Source organism: Lathamus discolor, chromosome 5 (assembly GCF_037157495.1).
Source record: "Lathamus discolor isolate bLatDis1 chromosome 5, bLatDis1.hap1, whole genome shotgun sequence".
In the NCBI taxonomy this organism is placed as follows: Eukaryota; Metazoa; Chordata; class Aves; order Psittaciformes; family Psittacidae; genus Lathamus; species Lathamus discolor.
In genome coordinates, this window is record NC_088888.1 from 50288547 (window position 1) to 50314907 (window position 26361).

Below are 26361 nucleotides of genomic sequence, written 5' to 3' on the forward strand. Positions count from 1 at the left end.
AACCATAATAAGAAAATTATAATGATAAACTGAAAGAGAGTTAAGAAAGGCATTGACAGCTCTATATTTAAGTGTGTTACACGGTGTATCTGATGAACTCTATTAGTCTATCTCCTCCCTCAATTCTGGCATGTGAGATTTACTTGAGCCAAGGTTGAGTCAAGAGATTTAAGAAAAACTCATTGCCATCCCTAAAGAAGCTGTTACGCAGAGTTTGTTGCAACGGTTTTGCAAGGGATGCTTAATAATGGACTAGGGTAGTGGAGTGGGATGTTAAGAACACTGCAGCTAATTGAAAATGTAGAGCTCAGGTAGGCAGAAAACAATAACCTGTTACACAAGACAGCAGAAATGCTAGTCATCATTTTTATGTAATAAACCTATGACAAGAATAACTGCTGCATCCTGCAGGATTCCTTTTTGTTGGTAAATAGGTAAAAAAAGCCTGAGTAGAAAAAGGGACTAACCAGATGAGAAACACACATCCCTTAAATACATAAGTAACTGGATAGTCTCAATGAATTTAAAAGGATTATTGCCGTCTTTAAAGCTGATCATGTGCATATATATTTTCTCAGTTGGGGCATAAGTATCTAAAAATTATGGCAGCAGTTTAAAAGGTGAGAGATGTGCCACATTTGAAATGTTTCTTCTCTTACCTATTACCTTAATGAGACAGCATAAGTGGCTGTATAGCCTATGGTATCTTTGGCCCTTATGGTATACAGAGAAGGCAACTACAATTTATTTTGTCTTTTCCTGACTTCTGAAATTATAAAAATAAAGTGCATAGGCAAGAAACATGCATTAACTAATATCTAGACTAAATTTTGTCAATGAAAAAGTAGTACAATAAGAATCAGTAGGGCATAAATATAATAATAAATATAATAATAAATACAGAGGAATAATAGGGCTTGCTCCTTCATTTGTAAATCAGGTATCACAAGATCTGATAACTCAATTTTTCCTTGGAGCTTTCAAGATGGACAGGAAATAATATTTGGCTAGGAGAAGAAGCGGTATTTCAAACACAGTTAATACTTATTTCTTAACTTTTAAAACTTGTTAGATATTTGATGTCTGCACATAGTAATATTGCAGAATATCTACTCCTTGTTATTCTTCAGTTCTGTCTTTTTGACTTCAATAATTAATCATGAATTTATAGAATCATAGAATAGTTAGGGATGTAAAAGACCTTAAGATCAAGTTCCAACCCCCCTGCCATGGGCAGGGACACCTAACACTAAACCATGCCACCCAAGGCTTCGTCCAACCTGGCCTTGAACACCTCTAGGGATGGAGCATTCACAACCTCCCTGGGCAACCCATTCCAGTGCCTCACCATCCTAATAGGAAAGAATTTCTTCCTTATATTCAATCCTTCCTTATATCTCTCTATGTAATTGCACTTACACCCTATAATGAGCATTAGGATAGCATAGGTTAGGGATAGGCCTTGTGTAGACCTCTCCCAAGTTTATTACTATGCACAATGCAAGAGTAAATTAATGTAACTGTGAATTAGATGCCACATACGTTCTGATTGTGGACTTATTACTAGCAGTAACTAAACAAGCTTGATACTTTAGTTAGGTTGAATACTTGGGCCACTAAATTATAGCAGAATTAATACTGCTATGCGTATTTCAGATTAAATGCCTAAGGTACTCAAGTGCCATTAATACTATTATGTTCATGCTGTAACCACTTTATGTGTCTTTATTTGGAGTGCACATCAGCTTTCCAATGATGTGCATATCCTGAGCTGAGGTTATTTGCCCTCTCACAGAAGTGCTATGGCTTCATTTTCCTCTTTGCATCTTGCATGACAGCAGTGAGTGCAGTTTTCTGTGGGGATGGACAGGAGATACAGCTGGGAGGTCATGGGAAAGGTCTAACAATGATGCGCAAATATCCTGGCGATAAACTAGGGTCCCTCTGACCTAGTTTCTCATGACTGCAAAATCAGGTCATATTTACTGTAATCAAGCTCTCTGCATTTCTTACAAATGCATTTGTGTAAATGTAGCTCCACTGGGATCAGAAGTTTTGGAGCTCTGCTATCTCCCCTGTGGTGGCATTTTATTACCATGCTATCAAACCCCACTGATAATCACACAAATACATATTGATTCTTTGCTTCACTGCAGCTTCCATTCAAAATGTAGTCTTGTTGATGATGCTGCAGAGAGAAAAACACTCCGAGCATATAGCCTAGGAGGAAAAGCTATCTATAGCTGGTTAAAGGCATCCACTATATCTGCAGATGGATGGGAGGCTTTCTGGAAGAACTGTTTCTCTCAGTTGCATCTGGGCAGGCTGCTCTCAGTAACGCAGTTCCAGCTGTACTATGCTTTCCAAGATATCCCGACCATATGTAAAACCATAAATGTTTTCCAGTGTTTCCTAAGATATCTGTTATGATTTTTTATTTTTTCATTTTTTTTAAATCCAGGCAGTCACACATCCTTTAGCAGAGCTCTGCACAGCTCTTAGGATAACAATATTTGTATGGGCACACAGTAACTGTGAGATACATTAAAACCAAACCCGTAATCAAAAGCTCAGTAAAATAGGAAAGCTTTCAGGTTATTTTGATAGGATGGTCATGCAACTACTGTACTGCAAAGAAATTTTTTTCCCAGACCTTAGCCACGCATGAAAATGTAAGCTTTGGTCATGGTATTGACATCCATAAACATCTCTTTCCATACATAGCAATGCAATTTCAGAAGTTTTCAGGTGGGATAGTCAGGACAAAATTTCTGTCTCCCTTTCACTAACTGTTCACGAGGGACTTTGCTTGCCTGCACTTGATCTATTTTTCTGAGGACTGCAATATCATATGCCAAGTCAATTACAAGACTTCACTGGTTACTTAATCTCGCAATTTTAAGACTTTTGGGTTACTCTCTTTAGCTTGCCTTCTGCTGGTAGAGATCCTCTGGCAACAATAACAAAACCATTTTCAGCCACCTTTGGGGGGGATGAGAGAGCTAAACATAAGGGTGATTGCTCCCACAAATGTTTTCTGCCACCCACAGTTGCAGTCTGAAGGTGCTTAATTCAGAATCCGAGCTCACATCCTTAGAATGACAGGCACTGTCTTCTCTCTATAAACACAGGCATGGCAAAAGTCACCCTTCTTTTGAAGTCTGCAAAGTCCTGATCATGCTCAGAGAATCTGACTGAAGGAGGTTGCCATGTGTCTTCATTAGCCAAGGAAAGAAATTTTTGGTGCTTGAGGGAGCACTGAACTGCCAGGGATAATTGTGCTCCCTACTTCTGTATTCACTTTCTATACAGCTTTGTTCACATTCTTGAGCGCTTTGAGAAGTGGAGATGTTACAGAGTGCTACTGTATCCCAAAATCAGAGTTAAAACAAACAAACAAACAAACAAAAGTCCAAACAGTGGTCTAGTCTATGTTCTTGCTAATGCTCGGTTGTTTTTAGTGGAATATTACACATACACTAAAGAATATAAATGGTTTCTGTCATTTTGATCAGGAACTTCTTATGCAATTCAGTGAAACCTATTACATAGCCTTTACTGTTATTTTAAAAGTATAATGCTAGTGTTCAAGTAATACCAGATGAAACTGGTTTCAGCCAACATTAACTTTGTCTTTTCAGAAAGGGAAAGAAATCCTCCATTATTTCCAACTTCAGCTGGAACACTGGCACAGGAAACAAGTTAGTGGGGCTCACATGCAAGGAAGTGATGTAACTTTTATCAAATTTTGTGACTGCGTGGAAAAAAAATCAAGCATCAGTTGGCCTATCACCCTATTAAACCAGTAGTTTCCTGTGCTGATGAAACTGCTTCTCCTTTGCTGACATTTGCCATCTACATCAGGTTTTGGGGTTTTTTAATGGCTAAATCTCAGGTTTCCAACTATGCCATCACATGTCCTTGTATAAGTCCAATAGGAGATACTTATTTAAGTCTAATTTTTGCATGAACATAAAACATGAACTAAAAAAGCTTCCTTTTCTAGTTAGAGCATAACAGAAATGCATGTTCTTCTAGGACTGCCTACTGGTTCCTTATTATTTTCTTTTAAAAAGCAGAGTTCTTTGGGTCAGAATACAATGCTAACATAATAAAAATAATGTTAACAGTAGCAAGTTGTAAAGCAGAAATTGTCCTGTGAAAATGTCAGACTTTGTTTTCATTAGAAATTAGAAGTTAAAACCAAATGTCCATCAGGAAGAATTTAAAAACTTGCAGTAAGTAACTTCTGAGAAAATATTTTGTTCCTTTTGATATAGCAAGTATTTTGTTGAGATAACTTGAAAACATTGAATTAGAATAACAGATCCTATAATCTGATATTTGAATAACATTTAACCTGGAACTTGAATAACATTTGCATAAACATGTTAGAATATTAAAGTCTAGAAAAATTAACAAAACAATGGTTAAGGAAAATTACCAGGAAAGGTCAAAATTTAATGCTGTTGTTTTCTTAAGAAAATGAGAAATGAAAAGCAACTTTCCCTCATAGAAAAAATGTTAATAATTTATTTATTTATTTATTTATTTATTTTAGAAATAAAAATTACAGCACTGCCTCTTCTGAAGCAAAACTACTCCACTGAAAAAGAAGTTCAGCTTCCTGTAGCTATCTTATTTAACATTTTCTATCTGAAAGTGTGTGGAAGCAAGAGCAAGCACTGGACAAGGTGAATGCAAGAATAAGGCTGCATTTGGGTAAAGAGCCCAGTGGCTTGCAGGTGTCTTGTATGTGGCACAGAAGAGAGAGAAAGACCTGATAGCATCTCTATAGCACTTCAGATAGCTTTTAACCAACAATGGTAAAGAGCAGCCTTAGCAGTTCTGCAGTTAATGCTCTTCCCTGTGACTGGGCTCAATGGGACACGGTATACTGTGGTAAGAGGTACTGGCAGAAGTTTCCCTGTTGCAGCAATCTTCAGCTGTAGGTAGATAAACAGGATAGAATGAATGGTAAAAGAGAACTACATATGTTCATTGATTAGTAGCCATTTACTATGGTTAATTAATTGTATTATATAAAAAAGATAATGAAAAGACCGGACATTTATTAAGCAGATCTAGATAAGATGAAAAATACTCTGTAGATTATATATTTAAGAGAAAATAGGAGTTTTATTTAACATATACATCAATTGTAGATTATTTTTGTCATTTCCCTGCATCACAAAGCCAAATATAAATTTCCTAATTACTTTTTTTTTCTTTATTACTAAATGCCAGTTTACCTCAATGTATATGTGGGAGTACAAATCATGTAGGTTAAATCAATTTGTTAACAGATGTCTATGTGGTTAGAGCCTTGTTCTACTAAACGTTATACAGACAGGTCCTAATTATCATTTAAAGGTTAGTGCAAGAAACAGGCAGACTTTTACAATGCTGACTTTAGGTACCCAGCTTGGTCAGTAACTTAAACAGAGAATGAGACAGTCACCAAGGGTACAATTCAGAGCACTCAAGTTAGCCTTCTACTATGAATCACTGCATCACAGAGCCTGTGTCTTCCCCTTGACTCAAAGAGGTGCCATGGGAAAACAGCTAGCTAATTTAACCAGCCAAGTTTTGTGCTGATGTCTGGGCAAGCTGCTTGCACCCTAAATTACAATAATGCACATTGGAATAGCATTTGGCACAGACTTAAATTATAACACCCTAAATTAAAACAATTGCTGCTTAACAATTGTTTAGTAGAATTCATCAGTTCTGTGGCAGAAATCAAACAGCCAAACTTTCCTTCTTTTGAGGTTCAAAAATGTTCCCTTGCTTAACGAATATATTTGTTTATCCCTTGCTCCAATAAATATTGGAGTTAGTTGTGGGCCTCAGTTTCTACTAGATCAGAAATGGAGAGATGAGAACGGTATGGAAGGTGCTACCTCGAAGCTGTTTCCAGGGAGGAGAAGCTCATGAGAAAATTCTGATCTTGGGTTTTCTGTCTGAATTCCAAGATGCTAAATATATATTTTAAATATACAATTTTATATAATATATATAAAAATAATTTTAAATACATATATATAATCTATAAAATGGTTTCACCAAAGCTTAGATTGGATATAAGGAAGAAATTCTTTACTGTGAGGGTGGTGAGACACTGGAATCGGTTGCCCAGGGAGGTTGTGAATGCTCCATCCCTGGCAGTGTTCAAGGCCAGGTTGGATGAAGCCTTGTGTGGGATGGTTTAGTGTGAGGTGTCCCTGCCCATGGCAGGGGGGTTGGAACTTGATGATCTTAAGGTCCTTTCCATCCCTAACTATTCTATGATTCTATGAAGCTTTTGAAGTTTGTCTGTTACCTATTTAAACATATCAGCAGTGCTGCTTGAAAGTGTAGATTTTGCAAATACAGACTTTGAAGCTGGAGAAAACAGCAATGGTAATGGCTGTAAGGATACTCCCAAGTTAAAAGAATAACCAAACCAGTCTTGTTTTCAGCAAGTTTTCAGCAGTTTTCAGAATATCTATTGTTATTTATGCGGTTTCAGTGTATTAATGGCATTCTCTCTGTTCCCTTCTCCTTCATACAGTCCTTATGGGAAAATAAAGGAAAATGAGCTCTGCTTTTGTAATGGCGCTGCATCTTTACTGATGTCAGCTCAAGAGTATCCAAATGATTTGTCACACATTACACGTAATCTTAAAAAGTAATATATTTATTTGCTGAGCAAATATGAATTCTGCTCGCTGGTTTATCACATTGCCTGTGATATACATATACTGAGAAACTAGTTTTAATCAGCTGTATCTAAGCTGCCTAAACTCAGGAGCTCCTTCTGGTTCCAGGGCTGGTGATGTGAGACAGCTCAGGGCTGGGATGGGATCTGGAGCCTACTTCTTCTTTCTGTCTTGCTCCCTGATTTCTCTGGGAAGTAGTCTAGGGATGTAAGTTGAAAAAGCACCATGCTGCACTGGATAATATTGGTTGATAAGGAAACCAGAACTAAGTGGCTTGTACCATCTTATACCTGCCATGTTGCATAGCTATAGCTGTTTTCTTACGGCTAATATGTGAACAGTGTTACCCTTCTTCAAAGGAAGAAAGGAAACCTAAATGTTAGGAAGAATGAACCTTTAGCATACTGTAGTAAAAGAGGCCTTATACCTCTTCTTAGATATTTACATGTATTTTTAAGGATCTGTTTTGAACATAGTTATTCTGGACGATCAAGATTATAGCTATCTGGTTCCCCTCAGGGTTCAAGTGCAGTTGGCAAGACAGTACCAATAACAAGTACGTGTTGAAATGCAGCACTGTTAGCCAGTTTCAGAAATGGTGATGTTTTCTTCAGGGAGTTGAGTTGGAGTTCATCACTTTGCAATGACTGTGACTCATGACGGGTAGCACTGGCAGCCCTGCATGACCTTGAAAAGTGCTGTCTCCCCAGCTAACTCGCAGACCTGAGCATCTCAGTTTGCAGGACATGTGGGCAGCCTTTCTCTGGGTCAGGCATGGGCAGGGAAGGAGAACTTGCGACTACCCCGGAAGTTCTGTGCAGGTGCAGTGTCTTCAAGAGGTGTTAGATACAGTCCAGCCATCTTACTGTATGGTCCACTTGTAACTGACAAGTGTCTTTCATCTGCAGTTGCTTTTGTTCTGAAGAAGTACTTAGAAGATATTTTTTTTGTCCATGCATATTTGAATATGCTTTTTTCTTTTATAGTTTGTGTTGTCTTGCCAGTAACAACTGGGCTGTTAGGACAGGGGACAGTTGCAAATTACAGTAACAGCTATAAGCTCTGCTGTTTACCCATGGCTGAAATATAAACACTACTGAGAAGGGCTGGATATAAATGCTATTTGTATCTATGTAACTTGAACATATTTTGAGAGAAAATTTAAAATAGTGTTGTGGCCAAAGCAATATTTTGGTCAGAAAAATGGGATAATTTTCAATTCTGGTCGGAAAAGTGGGATAAGGACTAGTTTTGAGAATCTTTCTTCATAGCCACAAGTAACAAAGGCCTCAGTTACTTTATCCCCTATATTGTTTGGGAGGAATGCTCACTTGATTAATCTTTTATTTCAGCCCCACTGTGAATGATAGACCAACTGAATCACACCACCGGCCACACTTGTAGCCTGGCAAGGGATGTTCATCTCTGAGAGGAGCTAGAACTTACATGCTTTTCAACATGAGCTAAACTGTATGAAGAGCTGTGAAACAATAAGGCAAGGAGGCAAAAATTCCTGTGTGTGATTTTTCTGCTCCAGCTTTGTGTGGCCATGGACGGGAAGAAGATCTTCCCATCTTATCTGAAAGTAACGTTGTCTCGTTCCTGAGCAGAACTGATGCGCAGTAATAGAATTTGGAAAGTTGTCTTTCTGAATATCTGTAAGCAATTTCCCTGCATTTCTTTCACATATGCCATTTTCCATGTTATAGAAGATACTTGTATCATTTGGCGTTAAATTTTGCTAAAGTTACATAAAACTCCTCCAATTGTGCTACACTAAAAAGCATTTAAATGTATTAAATCCTGCCTCTTTATGAATCAGTAAATTTTACAACCTAGAAGTGGCAGTTTGCTAAGAGGCCTGCTGACTTGGGTGTCCTGAATCCAACTGAACCAATTAAGAGGCACCCAAATGAATTGATATTCAGCAGCTAATGAGTAAGTATCACTGACTGAGAGGGTATCTTTTTGATATGTTGCATGTTGACATCATAAAATCATATCCTGAGGTTTTAAGTTACAATGAAAAAGATATAATAACTGAGGAAAAGATATCATCATTCCTCAAAGAGCCAAATATCCTTTTCATTATGTGGTATCATGTTCCTTGGCTTGACTAATTCTCCCATGTAATGGAATATTATATGCATCCACAGAACATGTCTAGTTTACTGATTTTTCTCTACTATACCACCTAAAATGCCTTTTACATATACAATACAGTACCTTGCATTTGCTTAGTACTGCTCGATGAGTATTATATGTTCTCTGGAAGATATCCACTCTCACAAATGTTCATGTATGTGGAGTAGGTATGTGTGCAGGCCTTGAAGGACAAGGCAAACATACCCACTCCCATACATGCATGTGTGGAACATCACTGAGAATTAAATCTATAACCATCAGGCAATTTGTGACTGCCTCTCTATGCCTCTGGCTGAATTACCTGTGATCATTGTTATATATATAAAGATTGGATACTAACAGCAATCAAGTGTTTTAAAATTCCCTTAATTATCCTATAATCAGAACTGGCTTTCTTAAACATGACTCTTCTGTAGAAGGGCATCAGAAGGTTTTGGGCAGACAAAGGAAGTGTCTTGGACATCTGATTCTTCATACATGTAAGCCCTCACAGAGTCTTATCACCCTCTCTTAATACTCTTTCTTATTATTCCTCCTTAAAAAGAAGGAAACTCTTGAGCTAGTTATGCTTCTAGTTAACCAACAGAAACAGCTCATTTGATTCCTTTGAGGTATTTACATTACTATACTATGAGCTGAAAAGAGCTCTCAAAATGCCTATGTTTTTCTGTTGACTGTTAGGAAGCCTCAGATATAAACATTCTTACTATGGATGTATAAAGATACAAAAGAGGTAAGGAGAAAGCACGCCGCTCCCCTGGCAATGCTATGTGCTATCTGTGAAGAGAATTTACCACTTTCAGTATTGTGCAATATAAATTCCTTACTTAGAGCTGAGAACCCCTTGTTTGTGTCCTTCAACCACTTCTTCCAATGCCTTTCTGTTACTTATTGCTTCTTGCCTTCTTTCCTTTTCCTAAATGAAATTCTTTCTTAAGAAGTAATTTCATGGAGTAACAGAATATAGCCAAAGGCTCCAGAATGAGGAGATTTTTTTATTTTAAAGTTCCCTAACTTCCTTTGTAAATTTATCTAGTATGTTGGATCTATGCATAAAAGATGACTAAACATGCCTAGGATCTATATCAATCTTTGACACTTTGGCTGTATACCAGTTTCTTACAAACTTTTTCCCACTTCACTCACCAAAAACAATCTAGAGCTTCAGCCAGGGTTAATGCAGCCTATGACAGGAAAAGAGCTTACAAACATTAACAGCTATTCCATAATGATAAGACAATGAAATTAAATAGCTCCAAATAACTCCAGTAGATTTTTTTTTTCTGCCTATATAAGCTTAAAGAATTACATTAAATCCCATTTAGATAGCCCAAGTTTCAGGGGACAATTAATGACAGAAACAGTAATTACAGGAAAGGCTACCTCAAAGAGCCTGAGTTCCACATCAGTAACAAACTGTTACTGATGGATCAAGAAGATAAGGCTACCTTTACGGAAAAACGGGAAAGGGTCTAAAAACAGATATTCCTGTTAACAATGGGAAAATATCTGGAGAAAAGCCAAAGCCTCATTTATTTGTGCAGCCTTTAGGGAAGAAAGTATTGTAATGTATGGTTTCCATGCTAGGAATATGAAAAAGCAAATGAGCAACCAAGAGGCTGTTCAAACAAAAATCTGTCTTTAAAGATGGTGTATAGGATTTTTAAGATTTGCCTACGATGAAGGTTTTGTAATGCTTATGCGGATGGCTTGCGGATGTTTATAATGAGAAACACAAAAGTGTGCATTAGCATATGAAAGAGAGAGCGAACATGATAAGGGAGTCTGACTTCCTCTCACATGATTGAGCAAAGCATTGAAGGAGCAGAGGTTTATCAATTTTCTGGTGACAGGACAAGCGGGAAGGCTGCTGGGATCTTCAGCTGGCCCAAGCCAGAGGAATTACTTTGTTTCACAGAACTTTCTGAGCTTTCATATGTTTGTTTCCCTGGGGGCAGAAGCTAAAACGTGTTCTGATGTGATAGTCCTTGACTTCCTGGAAGCAGGAGGTAGACCACCAGATGACTAATTGCCTCAGCACACTGAGGTGTCCAAACCAGATACTTCCTAAAATCTCCTGGGTCAGTCAATGGGTGATGTGATAAAAACTCCCACTAGAGTTACAAGAGGACAATTACGACTCAGCTCTAACGCAATTTCATCAGAGGGAGGCTGAGCAGCCAGAGAGCAGAAGCAGGGACAAAGAGGTAGGACAGGAGTATCAGACAGCCTAGGTCTTGTGAGGTTTCCCATGATTTGGGCAGCTCAGGGTCAGCTGAAAGGGGTAAATTCAGGCACAGTTAACCATGGACCCCACCTGTACATTAACTGGTATTTTTATTGCTTGTAGGGTGGAATAGACCAATGTGTAGGCAGAACTTGATGGCAATAGCAGGTATTCACTACAGGTGCTCTCTGCTGGCTGGAGCTAGAACCGGACCTCCACATCTGCTGTGGGATGTATGTGCTCCTCGCTTTTGTCAAAAGGTAACTTCCTGGACTCCTGAGTTAGGAGAGTCTAAGTTTTACCCTACCATGGCAATGATATTCCAAGAGTGTCAGGTCTGTAATTTAACAATAATCATGAAGCCAGTAAGTCACAGCTTTGCTTAAGTAAGACCTGGTTAGGTCACATCTCTTAAAAGTAAATGAATAGGAAAGATTAAAGTGGATTCAGCAGTGAATGATTATCTTTGACCACACATTATCAACTAGATGGCCTTATGCCTTTAAATCTGGGATAATTATGGTTTTCTCTAACAATATCCAATTACATGACGAATAACCTTGGCGTCTAAGGCAGGAACCTCTGATATGCGTCACTTCTTACCTCAAGAAGACTGTTTATCAGAGTTATCAGTGCTGGCTGCTGAAAAATCAGCCTGCTATTGTTACATTCCCATTCAGAGCATGCTGTCTTCCAAAACATCCAAGCAGACCTGATAGCCTGACAGCTGGGAGTACTTTGACATACCCTACTAGAGGGAACTCCTGGGGGGAATAAACCAGCTGCAGTCATTGCACTTTCTCCTTTGTAGCGTGTGATAATGTAGCTGGGGAATGCAGGGAGCAGTCTCTCCTGTGAGAGACAAAGCAGTGAATACATATAGGAAATCTTCAGCGCGTATTTTTGATTTGCACTGATTTCCTTCCAGGTTCTTGTTAATGCCGGTAGTTGCAAAGTACAAAGACAGAAACATCTTTCACTGGGAAAATAAAGTCTTTTATATACTGGGATCAATCACTCTCACACAGAATGAAGTGTTACATTTCTGATTAGCCTTAGATCCCATAAGCGATAAAGACTGAAAATTGTTATTAGAGCAACAGGTGCTATCATTAAAATGCTACCTAAGAATAGATTAAAAGGTAACACGAGTGATGTTTGCACAGTAACATCATGTATTGTGTTAGAATAAGAACAGTCTCTATAAAGCAGAAAAACAAGGCCTGAATTTCATTACAGAATTGTTCAGGATATTCTTTAATAGAAATAGCTATTTGATATATTATGTATTTAGCAACTTAGCTATATAATTTGCTAATTATCTGCAGATTTGCATTTAATATATTTAAATCTGGTTTACATTTTGGGTTATTGCTTTAAAAACACCTACTGTTAGAAAGAAAAATTATCTTCCCAGCCCTTTTCCAGAAAAAGAGAAGCCTTTGACTCATGGGCTAATAAAAGTTTTACTAATAATTAAAGAATGTTGATGATTAGAAGCAGCCTACAACTGCTATGCATGGATATTACAGATGAGGCCCATCAGTCACTATTTCTTACTGAATGCGAGATCATGGCATAGGTCATCAAAATGTTAAGGATTAGGACCAAAAAATGTTCCTGAAACAGGATTTACGAGTTGTAAATGGGGTTTTGTGCTTAAATCGAAGGGTAAGACCCTGAAAACTCCCACTTAGCTTTTGTGTGACATTGAAAATGCTTCAGCGCTGTGCCTGGTGCAGATTTCTGGCTTTGCTTGCTTGCTTTCTAATCTTCAATCCCAGTCGGTATCTAAAAGATCTGAGTGTGAGCATGCCCCAAAGCACCTCAGAGTGGGACAGAGCTCTGAAGCCACTGTTGCTTTTGTGTTTCCATCCTATTTGCATCCAGATATGAAGCATTCCTCTACTGGAGTCCCCTTGTGTTCACTCAAGTCTGTATTCTCAGCATGTGCAAGGTACAAGCTACATGGTGTGGCTCATCTCAAGCTCCAGGTGACCATTGCAAAATAAGACCAGGAGAAAAAGAGTTGCCTTTTCCTTATATAAAAATAAAACTGTGCATGGAATTTATATAACAGTTTAGCATTTATATGGGTGTGGGGGGCAGATTAAATTTGCTTCTTCTACAGTTTGTATCTCCCAGCAGAAAGCTTTGCCTGCAGAATTAGGTGTGCTGAGCACAGACAGCCTGTGTATGGAAAAGAAGAATTCAAGGTTTGTTGTATATGTGTGTGCAGGAGTGAAAGGGCTTTGTAGTGTAACAGTTATGACATGCACCTAGGATGAGGGAGAACAGGGATCTTGCCTATGCTTCACAGTCTGCTCTTGGATTTTGTAACACAACTTTCCTGGGAACTCTTGGTTCAGAGACCACAGAGCAGGAGCACTTCTTCAGTAGCGGGATTTTAATTGGAACAGATTATGCTGTAATTTAAAAATCTAATTTATTTTTGGCTTTTGTATATAAGCTTTTTAAAAAAAAATTTTAAACTAGCTTTACAGTAGCTCTCTGTGGTTTAACAGTTGGTCAGGTGCTTGAGAGCCAAATCAAATGCAGGAGTGAGAGTCCTCAAGTGAACAGGGACTGTTTGTCATTAGTTTGTCCATATTCTTTTTCTAACTGGTTGATAAGCTATATCCAGCTGCTTTCAAAGCTCCACTGGGACTGGAGTGACTGTTTCAATACTTAATAACTATAGAGGACAGAATCTGCCAATTCCCTGTTCCAGTGTTGCTGCTTTATTTAGTGGATTCATATTTGAGTTCCCCCTTTGAACTGACATTTGCACTTCTCACGGACTCTGAGACTCCGACACAAATTGCTGTGATATTTTGCCTAGGAGAATGCAAATAACTTGCTGCAAAGCCTTACATTACACACCAGCCAACACTTTAGGGTAGCTTTATGAAGACATGGAAAATGTAGACAAAAAACTACCAAAAAAGATGCACTAATTTTGGGAAACTTGATTTAAAACAGCTTTTTTTGTTGTTGTTGATTTTTTTCTGGTGGTTTTTTTTTTTTTTTTTTTTTGGTGTGTGTGGTTGTTTTTTGGTTTTTTTTTTTTTTTGTAGTCAAAGGGTAGCTAGTAATTGTTTGTGCACTAGCATTAATGGGAAAAAGCAGCCTGGATCGTGGGAATAGGTGTTGCATTGGCCAACCTGAAAGGGAGAGAGGATTACCGAAACCCTCCTTCAATCTCATCCTCTGCCCAGTTAGATCCAATTTAGACCGATGTGTTGCTACACATTGTGCCAACACTTGAAGGGAATAAAAGATCTGCTTACTTACTCTTGTAACTGGAAGTCCTTTTCTAGAGTACTGTAATAACTGCTTTTCCAAAAGAGAGGCCACAAGATAAGATCAATCAAGAAACTGGGCTTTTGGCTACAAAATATTTTTATCAAAAGTTTCTGAATTCCATAGGGATTGTTTCTATTTGTTAGCGCAATTCCGCAATACTAGGTTCAGAGATTTCTCTAGTGGGAATTCCTCAGGTGAGCCACAGTGTCTGTCTCATTATACCATTTTCTTCTGAGCTAAGGTTACTCAGCCAAGCTGAATCTACCTTGAGGTGTCATCAGGGACTCCTGTCATATGCTGGAGTAACTCAGCGAGAGACACAGTGATGCATGTCCCACATAAGAAACTGAAGTGTACAGACCTTCAACAACTATGCCTATAAAACTCTGCAGCAGCTTTTCTGAATCTAAAGCTTGTTATTGGCCAAAGGATTTTCACTAAAAAATATTGGATTTGGGTCTCGAGTTTTCATCTTTCACTGCAATGTAATTACAAGATCTAACTTCAGGAAGACAATTTTTGCCAAACATTTCTGAAGAAACTATTTTCCAGCCAGCTTAGGTGCATACTTATTATCAGGCAAGTTTTTCAGCAGAAGGGAAGCAGGCATAGTGGCAGGAGAAATGACAGGAGCTGAATGATGGGCCCTGCCTATGTGAATCTGTACTTCTGGTATAGCTCCTACTGAGGGAGTTAAATGTGTATATGAGATTCTGCAGCACATCTTGTTACTCTTGAGGCAGCTTCAGCAAGAATATAAAAACCAGATGGACAAAGGTGCTAGTAGCTTACCAATTCCTGCAGATGATCTTTCCATGTCGAGGAAGAAGCTTTCTGGCACGACAGTGTTAGAGGGATTTACGCTGTTCTGCAGAGGGAGGGCTTGAGGCTGCACAGCTGCCAGCCTAAAAACCCTTATAAATTTACTACTGGAAATTCACTTAAAATTAAACAGCAGCAACGCCCACCCCCCAAAGTGATTAAGAACAAAAAATGTCAAGTAGGAAATGTTCAGGGTGAAGAGAGAACTGTGGTGCTCCTGATTAAAATCAAAATCAAACTCTCCCCCATCCCATCCTAGGATTTCAGAAAGCTTTCCAGCGCACATCTGCCTCCAGTTTCCTCTTTGTTTATTCTGTCATCAATTATCAAGAGACTTTTTGTTTTGTCTCAATGAGCTGCACAATTTGAAGCAACTGTGGTATCTAAGATGGTTCTGCCTAAACCAAACACAGATTCCTTCATGGCACAGAGAAACTGGATTGGATTAAAAGGAAAATATCCAAAACCAACAGAATTTTCTCTCTAAGCTGTTTTGAGGGTTATTATAATGTCATTTTTCCCCATGAAACAAATAATACATAGACATCAAAAGTCCCGAGTGTTGTTCTCAAACAACAGAAAATAAATGAGATTAGACATCATGATTTATGACGCTTCCATTCCTTCTTTTTAAGAAAAGGGAAATATGTTAATAATTAAGGTCACATGAACTCAGATGCTTTTGGCTCCTAAAATATTATGACATGCACTTGCCTTAAAGAGCCCTCTAGGACAAATGTACAGTGACAGCAATTACACTTGTGCCTTGGAAGTGATAGCTCCCTGGACATATTATTACCTCTGTTTAAACCAGTGGATTAATGCCTGTTGTTATGCTCTCCTCTGATAGCAAGAAATTACAATGGATCATCTGCCATTCATCTCCCCTTTCCAACAGAGCTCTGACAGTGATTGCTGCTGTTGTTACATCAGGTAGCTACTAACCGGGGCCACAAATAATTTATGCTAGGCCTTACTTACTTTCACATCCTCAAAACTCCTTCCATTGGAGAAGTCTTGTGGTGATTTTAATTGAATATTCATGGAATGTCTGGGGACATTGGTGACTCGGGTTGATGATTCCATCAAAGTTAACATTTATGTTAACAAAGATAACAGTTTAACAATGATTTTGCTGTACGGCAGATAGTGACCCATGCCTATAAATATAAAATACTGGAAACCAATTGATAAAGAAATTATTTGCTTATTGCACTACCTCCAGATGGAGAAGTAATTTCTAGGCAACTAGTCCTTGCTTTCTTCTAAGAAGTTTCTACTAATAAAGTATATGATGCTAGCATTTCTGAGTTCCTTTCATTAGCAGTCTTTGTTATAAGCCAAAAAGATATTACAATATTAATTTGTCTTGTATATGCATGAATAAAATGTGAGGATCTCAGTGTTTTATGTCAATAAGAAAAGCTGTGGAATATTAATAATTCCTTTGACTTAAGTGTTAAATTAAATTTGCTCCGTATCAATATATAAATTTAGTGTGGAATCCTGACCTAGAGTTAGAAGTTAATTTAAGTTTCAAAAAAGATAATATTTCACATTCAAATAAATCACTTTTGCCATTCTCTACAAACCTGTCCTCATTTTGGAGTATATGACCAACACGTGGTAAAGTTTTGGGCTGTATGCACAGATAGATGGCATGTGTACCGGAAACAGGAAAACAATATCCAGGAAAACACACACAACCTGTCATAAACTGCAATTGATTACATCCTACACATCCTCAGTTAAACCTTAAGCAAAGTCTGAAGGAACTTGGGATTGCGTCTCAAAACCACACTTCTGATCTGAGCTAAAACAGTAATGTATACACAGTCTATACAAGGAAAGGCTGTAGAGATCCCTCCTTAAAAAATTTATCATGGGATGAATATTTTAGTTAAAATGTTATTAAAACAAAAAACAGACTTCACATATTAATGGCTGAATTTAGGTTTCATATCCAAATAGTTCTACTCATAGGACAGCATGATCATCAGGCCAATCTGGACTGCTTAAGGGCCCGAAAAATCTTTTATCATGCTTTCAAATACTTTTATTTAACTAAAATTGAGGAGCTATTCAGATGTCAGAAAAGGTCCTGCAGCTATGTCACAGGGTGAGAGAGAGAAAAAGTAAGAATTCACAAAGTCAACAAGAATTCAAATAATTAATACAATGTGCTATCTACACTAATACAAATATGCTGAAAACTTAAAAATAGCACTTATATTAAAACCAATAAAATATAGATCAGGTTGATAAGCTGGGTTTTCTATTATCCTCAAAGTTTAGAGCTTTGAACACTGTGAAAAAAAATGTCTGTACTCCAGGTGCAACTGCTCACATCCACACTTCAGCGTTTTTAGAAGTGAATGGGGAGAAACAGGCAGTCTCTTAGTAGGGTTCCTCAGATCAGTTTTAGATGTCTGTTCTGCAGTGAGCTTTGCCTGAAGGAAGTACCTTTTTCTCACTCTTTTCAACTACAAGAGGGAAGATGAGATGATGGCTGGGGATTTTAAAAATATTTTTTTTATAGTTGTTTACAGACATTTGCCAAATGAATTGCATTTCATAGAATCATAGAATCATAGAATAGTTAGGGTTGGAAAGGACCTCAAGATCATCTAGTTCCAACCCCCCTGCTCCAGCTATCTTCAGCATCATCTCATCTGCAGAGTGAGATGAATGCCCTATAAGGGAGATCCAGTAGGAGCACACTCTGAGCTTTTCTGTAAGAAATACAGTAATATCTTGAAATGGCTATTTGAGATTCAGAAATTCTGTTTCTTTTTGCCAAGTTGGGCTCCTGTCATTTACTACCAATATTCATAGTCACACTCCATAATTTCGTAAGCCCAGAGACCTTGGGTATTTGGATCAGATCAGGGCTTGAGCATGCACTGTGCTAGACACTGTGACTGACCCTGGCACAGGAACATGTTTCACCCTACGCATATTTTGGCTTCAGTGAGAACAGGTAAATACATGGTTAAGTAGTTTAATGACGAAGGGATGATCTAAGAGATCAATTTAGTGCTTGAGAAGAAGCATGAGATGTACGAGAAAACAACAGATTATCATTATAAATTGTAATTTATACAAAAAAAAAAAAAAAAAAGGCAGCTAAAAAAAAGGAAGCTAAAGCCATCAAGGAAAGTTAGCTACCCAGCTAGCAAGGCCAGAGAACAGCAGGTGTTCGATTTTGTGGGGTTTTCTTTTTTATACTAAAGGTAAAATTACAACCGACATTTCAGAGCAGCAAAATTTTTTAGCTCCAGGAAATGATGACAATCCTTTGAGACATCCTTTACAAGACAGAGCAGAGAAGAATATAGGAAGATGGTTTCTTAAGCTTAGAAGTTTATGAACTTTTACAGATGGAACTGAGTGCTTGAAAGCATACGAATTCCATGGCTTTGTCAGACACAAATCACTCTTACTGAGTAGCTACACAGTTATCTATAGGAAATTGCATAGGCTGTGAAATTGCAAGGTATCACCAAGTAATAATTAAACAAAGATTAATTCCTGGACATGAACTCAAACCGCAGAATATAAATTTAAACTATTAAAATCTAACTTTTGAAATTTAAAATCTGGAGATTTTATTATACTTACGCTATCAAAAAGGGATGACCGACTGCAAAACTGTGGATAACTCTTCTCCAATTTGTCCAATTAGTAGATCTCATAATTGGTCCTTTCCCCCCCTTCCCATTTTTGAAAGAACATTATAACAGCAGTATGGTTAGTCACAGCAGTTTTTTGTACAGCAAGTACTTTGGGTGAACACATCCCACTCGAAACAGTTTGGACACAGAAGATGGGAAATTATGTGAATGCAGTCCAAGTTTAGGTACAAGGCTAGGCATGAGTTAAAATCAAACTGTGAGGAAAGGTGAAGATGTGCCTGGATAGGCACTTGAAATCTTTTTTCCAACAGGGGATCAGCAACAGGTCATGTGACAAATGCCATTAAATAAGGTATGAGATCCTAGTGGAACAGACAGCACCTAACCCCAGCCTGTGTTGCCTTTAGTGTGGTAGGCAAGAAAAAAGTGGCTGCTGTGGGTTTTAACTACTTCAGGGTGATGAAAGCACAGGAATCAATGTTTAAACTTTCATCAGATCATTACATAAATGGGCAGCAGAATGCAATCCTTCTGTCTACAGTATGCTTTGGACAAAAAGGGAGGTACTTGGCTTTGCACTGCATTAAATTTGCTAGCCATGTTTTGAGTACAACTGCCAGATAGGACTTAAAAATCTGTGCTTTTTCTAAATGTGATATGAAGTGAGATTCTCAGCCAAGTCAAGAAGCCTTGTTGATAGAAAGGGAAGCTGAAGACTCAGGGGCTTGGGGTATTTTTAGTTGGGGAGAGGAGGATTTTTTAATAATCTCTGGAGCTTTGGTATATAAACTGGATCCTGTGGTCCCAATGAATGGCTTTTCTAATTGTGGGTGACACATTAACTCTCCTTTCTACAGAGAGCTATCATGGTGTGTTTACATCATATAGATGGTTTCAAATCCTCATTACTGCGTTCCCTCCAATTCCTCTGGCACCCCCATTTCTTTCCCACATCAAGGTCAGACATAGGACAATGCAATATATGTTTCAATTGATGTTTAAGTGATAGGCAAGAAGCAACCAGAAATTGCGTTTGGAAAAATGTTTTATACGCCTACTCAAAATGCAAGGCCAGTTTGTGTCTCCTTCTGCACCCTTCTGAAAGATAGAATACTGCTAGACAAGTGGTTTCAGTCTGACCTGATTTACAGGACAGAACTGGATAAACAGGTGGTCACTGTCACTCAGCTACCAGGCTATATAATTACCTAAAATAGTAATTAAATCAAAATTACTACAATAAGATGGCATCAGAGAACTACTCTTTAAAATACACTAAGGGCATCAGAGTTTTCAATTTATCTTTTTTTATAGTTTCTTAACAGAATTAATTAGTCATAAAACTAGAAGATGGATTTGATACATACATTCCTTGTGGTTTGGGGCACAAATCTCATGCTAGTGAAAAACAAAGAATTCCTATTTGTTTAGCATGAAATAGTAACACAGTGATGAAGTGGCACAGTGACGGAGTGTACACTATAAGCTCCTTGACAAAGAAGTCTCTGTTGCTGCCTCGTGCCCACCGGTTTTCCACTTTATGTCTCCAAGCTGCACTCAAATAAATGTAGGCAGCCTGGCATCTTGACTGGGGCCTTCCAAATAAAACATGCAGCTATGCAACGAGTCTTAAGCCTTCTTTGTACACTTGTGAACAAATCATGAGCATTCTTGGAGAAAACAGGTGAGATTTAGAAGGCATTGTGTTTCAGGAAGAGGCAGTCAACTGAGGGAGGAGGTCTTAAGTGATGTGAAGGAGCAGTAAGCCTCTATTTTGAATGTGGTAAGGTCACAGAGATACAACATTTATAATGTGATTACAAGTACAGTTGCAATATCAGGAGTTAAGTCTGATTTTTATATTGTGTTAATACACATGAATGATATTTTAGGAAAAAAAAAAGGAAAACATTAGAAGCTATTTGAAAATCTCTACCTTTTGTCTACTCAATACAGTTCCAGAAATCTTATCTACATCATAGTGTTCTCATCAGAATAAATTGTTGCTAGAGATACATTCTTTGGCAGTTACAGTAAGAAATGTAAGTGAAAAGCTTCTAGCATGGGTTTATATGTTTAGATTTGAATTTATCTACATTAACAAGATATTAAAAAGAGACATGGTTTTTATCTTTCTGTATGCGTTCACACCATTGCTTTATAGTGGAAAAAAACCTGCTTTGCTTCATCCTCTGTTGCAAGCTACCCATGGAATAGAAGCCTATCTTTCTATAGCAGACATCCTAAGCCTCACCCCCTCCCACTGCTATAAAGTTCTGAGTAATCCTGGCGGGCAGCAAAGTGAGGAGTGTAGATTTCTTGGTAGTCAACGTAGATTTCAGGCTTTTTCTCCATAAACATATTGCTTAATTTTGCAAAGATGATTTCATGTGCTTATTTTCATGTCATTTGCACAGATAGAATACTTAGTCTGCATAAGGTCAAGTGCATGTGTAAGTCTTTGAATGACTGGAATATAAATAGTCTGTATATTTGGCTATTTAGAACACCATTGCTCATGCATGCCTATCAGTTTCAGTAGAAGTTTTGTGTGTGCAAGAGATACGGGGTCACATTTCAGATGATGTCAGTGAGGGCTCTAGAAAGCTTTGCAAAGCCTGACCAGTGCAGAACCATTTGACTAACTGCCTCATTTCTTTTTCTCCCCTCACTGCAGGGCAAACTGAGTTTTTTAACCATTCTTCAATGTTTATTTTTCCCAGTTAGCTATATGATTACTTAACTGATTAAGTTTCTCAAAGTAAATTTTAATAGATTCCCCCCTCCAGTGAAGGTGAGCTTAACAGTTATGTAAGGCAGAGGCCAGCCAGCCAGAGCCTTGCCAGTATCCCTCAGTCCTGGCTTTCAACACAGTTGTTATTCCAGTAATGTCTCTCTCTTTTAAGCTGCAGCTGCCAACTCTGTTCAAATGTGTGGTGGTTTTCTGCTGCGGGCAAAGAGCCACCAAGACTGAAGCTGCATCCACGAAACTCATTTCATGGCTAAATGCTGATTCCTTTAACCATAACTCTCCATAGGTAATAAACAGTGGAAGTATGCCACAAAGCAGCATTTTTGGGGGTGGGAGTGAGTGAGGTAGGCACCTATTTGTCCTGGAATATGAAAGAGATTTTTGCCTTAAAGCTACAAAGTTATGTTCTAGCAGTCTGGGGAACAAAAAAAAAAAAAAAAAAAAAAGGTGCCACCCCCCTCCCTCCCTTATTTTTTTTTTATTGCTATTCTTCCATGGGTTAATTTTAAATGGCTGTTTGTGAGGAAACTGCTTTTATTCCAAACAAGGATTCATCTGTCTGCTTTTACAGGGATTAAGCCTACACCAAAAGGCAAACAAAACTCACCCACATTATTCCTGTCTGCATTGAATTTACAATAATGAAAAGAAAGCACCTCAGTGATTTGCCATGGGGTGTCTGGAAGGTTAGTGCTTTCATCTTACTAACTAGCTCCTTAAGGAGGGCAATTCACATTTCCCCTGGAAGAGCCTGTATAGACAGCAGAGTTGGCCAGCAAGAGATGTGACCTCTTCAAAATCTACCCAGAGTTTCAGTAAGTAGTGAAAACCAAATCTAGTGATAGAAGTCTGGTTACTAAAGTAATGAACTAGATAATTTGCATTTATCATCCATCCCACTTACTTCACTGTCATCAGTAAGGTTGAACAGATTAAAACTAGTGTGACCATTTAATTTTTGTGTCATGATGGGTGCAACTGCCTAATTTCTATACAGCAAATATACTATGCTATATATTTATAATATGTGGATAAACATATCCATTCTGTACAAACTGTTATTTATACACTAAAATTTCTTTTTTAGTTGCAGACCTTTTTCCTTTTGTAATAAGCCTACAGCCTTATATGGGAACATTACTCTTTCCAGGATAAATTCATAAAACTCATTGCTCTGCCATGCAGAGGTTACCAAGTTAGCTTTGGATGAGCTAGTTAAGATGTGAGAACTGCTTAATTTGCCTTAACTTTGGACCCTTCCAAGCTAGTATGCAATTCTTCCCAGCAGAGTTAATTAGCTTAGGCCTCCAACCAGCAATTTTCACAGCAAACTAACCCAATTATCTCTGCATGATACCACGTTGTGTCATGTCTGAGTCCAGAATATGTCTGTCTACACATGGGAAAATTAACCACAGGTTGTCCCATTGAAAATTGCAGTGGGTGCTGTAGGGAGAAAGATAGTCTCCTTCTGCCCTTCATAATATGAATATCTGCACTAATAACCATTGTACCTTGCTATATGCTCAATTTCTGTGCTATTGTTTTTTTAAATCACAATCATTATAAGTAAAGGACATGAGAATCCCAGGGTTCTAACTTCCAGAATGTAGCATAAAGCAAAAGCTTTTTGATATCCAGTTCAGCATTATCTAGCAATTTTGCCACAGTTGAGTGCCCTCACTAACTTGATAACATGTCTAGGCTAAGTAGAATAGTGTAGACTTTCTAGCTTCCACTGGAAGTGCCTCCAGAGAGACTCAGATATTCCAGGGAAAACTCTGACAACACATGTTTATCAACAGTGTGGCATTTTCACTACCTGTATTACTATAGTACTTCACCTTCTCATTGTACTTAGAAATCAGTTCTTGTTGTTCCTAAGAAGTGAGAAAGCACTTCTCTTGCCATTTTTCAAAGGACAATGGATGTGCAGGGATGTTTAAAGCTTTAGCCAATGCCAGGCTCAAGAAATTCTTGATAGGTTTAGATTGTGAATACTGGTCTTCAAAAGGCTAAGGGGGGCCACTGACTGACTTTCTTCTGTGATGGTTACAAAAGTGTTGCTTTAACTAGTGCAACATATCAAGGTGTAAGGGAACAAACTCAATATAAAAAATAAGAGGCAGAACATTTTTTCTGTAAGAATCTTAGTACATGCAATTACACTGATAGTAAGCATATCCTGGGTAGAACACTATTATATCCTGAGGAAGCACTGCTAAGTAACCTTTTAATTTAGTTGTTCAAGTTATTATTCACACTTGGATTATAAATATCCATCACTCAGATGCTGAAAGATGAGGCATTAAACTGATTCTTTTGTCCTTACCCTTAGGTTAAACAATGTCTAGTTAGTCCGTTGAAAAGTCACCCACTTTTACTATAGCCATTGTAAGTGTTTAGGCATTTTTCATCTATTATTTCTAGCAGGAAGATAGTAACAGAGTAAGATTTTTACTGCAAACCCCTCTTCCACAGCTATACCGAAAAAGAATCTCATCCATATAATCCACGTTACCTCAAGGAAAGTGGACTCACAGTAGCAAGGATATCATTACTCCTGAAACCTTTAAATCTGAAGCTCTCTCAGAACCAGTAACATAACACAGATACAGACTGTTTCTGAAAAAAAAAAAAAAGCAAGCCAAACAGCCCAGCTATTGCGACTTTAGAGTACTGCCGTACAGTTCCAAGCATGGGCTGGTCTTATGTCAAAGATCTCTGAAGAAATACAGCCAGTACTCCAGACTTCTGTATTTTTTAAGTTAATAAGTAATTATCCTCTTGCAGTTGCTGGGACTTGCCCTCTAGATTTCTGTCAGCACTGTGTCACTGTTACAGTAGATGACGTCATGACTGCTTCAGCATATCTTAAAGACCAAGCAGTCAAGAAAGAGGTCCCTTTCTGAAGGCACATTGTGCTTTGTTCACTTACTTACAACCACAGCTGTTAAGTCAGCTCTGCATTGATCAGTGACAAACTTTGTGTTTTGTTCCCTTGGAAATTTAATTCCCTTGTAAAATCTGAAATTGGACACTACATGATGTATTCAGCACAGTGTCTTAGACCTTCTAGCTTGCATGATTGCTGGCTCCTGCTCTTCCACACAGAGTTCAGTATGAAAGGAGAGGTACCAGAATGGACACCATCTGGCTTTACAGCACTACCAGAGCCACACACATTTCTATGATAAATCAAGACTGTGGAGTTTGCCTCCAGTAGCTGCCCCTCAGATCAACCATATCATGCAAGTTTCTACTTTCCATACCTCTTACAGAGCCATCTGTGGGATATGCACTTGCACTCAGCTCTGTACGTAATTTGGGATACCTTGGGGTGAAATGTAATATCCTATATTATATATGACACTACAGTCCTTAATTTGTTAGAGACACTGATGAATAGTAATAGCAGGTGAAATCTGTTTGTACAAGAGATGTAACCTCTGAGAGCTAGTCACACCTTTGGCATGTCCCCTTGGAATCACTTTTACATTCCTAGCAGTTTCCTTACAGAGCACAGCATATCTTCTCATTTTTGCACACACATTTAGTACAAGACATAGATAAAAATATATGTAATGGAAACAAAATCTTGTTCTGCTCACTGTTCCTAAAGAATCATTTGCATAAATGATGATGTCAAACTCACAATTTTGGACTGTGTTACGAAAATGCCAAACCAAGTGATGAACCAACCCATGCAGAAGATTTTAATCATCATGACATTTTTTTATTCACCCTTTTCCCATCCCTCCTTTTACCTCATAATGGATGGTAACATTTGCATGGATATAACTTCCTTAGAACTAGAGTATTACAATCTCAATGGTATTAAAGCTGCAGATTATAATTGGCATGATAAAGGATCACAAGTGTATCTATCTTTTCTGTCAGCTTGTTCCGTTAAGAACCTCTAACCATGGATCATTGATGTAACAGATCATTATGGCCCATTGTGTCAGTTCATCTGTTGGGATCTGTGCACTATAAGCATGACAGATTTCCTCTGCAGAAATTATAGTCTATTGTGACAATAGGATTTAATGAATATAAACAACAAACCACATAATCTGTTATTACAAAACACAGCTATGCACCCAGATGGGAATTAAGTTCCTAGACATTGCCAATTGCAGTTTTTAAAATTGCGACTATTTCAATCTTCATGTTATTAGATGCAATACTCTAATTTACAGGATACATTTATCTCAACCCTGGCGGGTAAAAGGTTTTCAGAATTTAAAGCCGAACGCTGTAAGTGTTCCATGATTTCATTTTTTTCTGGTTAAACATCATCTTTTAGGTTTTTAGACACTCCATTTCACTGTGATACTAGCCATGCTGTTAGTGTTTCAGTACTACCACTGTAGATGAAACAAGCAAATACAATAAAATTGGTCACAGAAATTAATGAAACATAGCAGAGCATTCTTGTATTATTTTCAAAGAACAGACACTTCTACTTAATATTAATTACATAAACTGTAGGCAGAGTGCTACACCAGCAGAAATCTGTAAAATCACAGTGATTGAACTTCTGCTGATGGATGCAGCTGAAGGTCTGACCTAGAGGCTTTTGATACATATTTGTGGAATTAATACTGTCTTCCAAAGTATAGATTTTCAGTTTTCAAATATGAGTTCTGGACTTGAGTACATCGGAGGTTACAATTATGGTGTTGGTACAGCTATATTTTCATCTATGCAGATGGATATTTCTGGGATATATACACACTTTGTTTCAATAATAGAAAATTCACCATAAGG

At 38.0% G+C, this 26361-nt stretch overlaps 1 protein-coding gene across 4 annotated transcripts in view; it reads right to left on the reverse strand.

Annotated features, from left to right (window-relative positions):
* PDE7B (phosphodiesterase 7B) overlaps window positions 1–26361 on the reverse strand; it is a 174711-nt gene that overhangs the window by 88095 nt on the left and 60255 nt on the right. The window lies entirely within an intron of this gene.